Source organism: Acanthisitta chloris, unplaced genomic scaffold (assembly GCF_000695815.1).
Source record: "Acanthisitta chloris isolate BGI_N310 unplaced genomic scaffold, ASM69581v1 scaffold27750, whole genome shotgun sequence".
Classification (NCBI taxonomy): domain Eukaryota; kingdom Metazoa; phylum Chordata; class Aves; order Passeriformes; family Acanthisittidae; genus Acanthisitta; species Acanthisitta chloris.
In genome coordinates, this window is record NW_008652630.1 from 906 (window position 1) to 1,213 (window position 308).

The 308-nt window shown below is 59.7% G+C and overlaps 1 protein-coding gene across 1 annotated transcript in view; it reads right to left on the bottom strand.

Moving 5' to 3' along the window:
- The window catches only part of SLC4A1 (solute carrier family 4 (anion exchanger), member 1 (Diego blood group)), a gene marked incomplete at its 5' end in the record, with an annotated part of 7,795 nt that overhangs the window by 367 nt on the left and 7,120 nt on the right, over nt 1-308 (bottom strand). The window lies entirely within an intron of this gene.

Consider the following 308-nt stretch of genomic DNA (forward strand, 5'->3'; position numbering starts at 1 on the left):
GGGGAGGGGTCAGGAATGGGGTCAGGATTGAGGACAGGGACAGTGATAGGGGTAGAGACAGGTGAGAGCTAGGATGGGGATAGAGGCAGGACAGGGATGGGATGGGGACAGGAATGGGGACAGGAACGGGATGGAGATGGGGACAAGGAGGGGATGGGGAGGGATCAGGAATTGGGACAGGGTTGTGGATAGGGACAGTGATGGGAATGGGAATGCTGAGTCCCCCAGATGCTTCACCCCTCAGGCAGGTGGAAGTTCATCTAGAGAGAGTGGCCAAGCTGGGAGAGGGGCCCCCGAGCTGGGGGCAA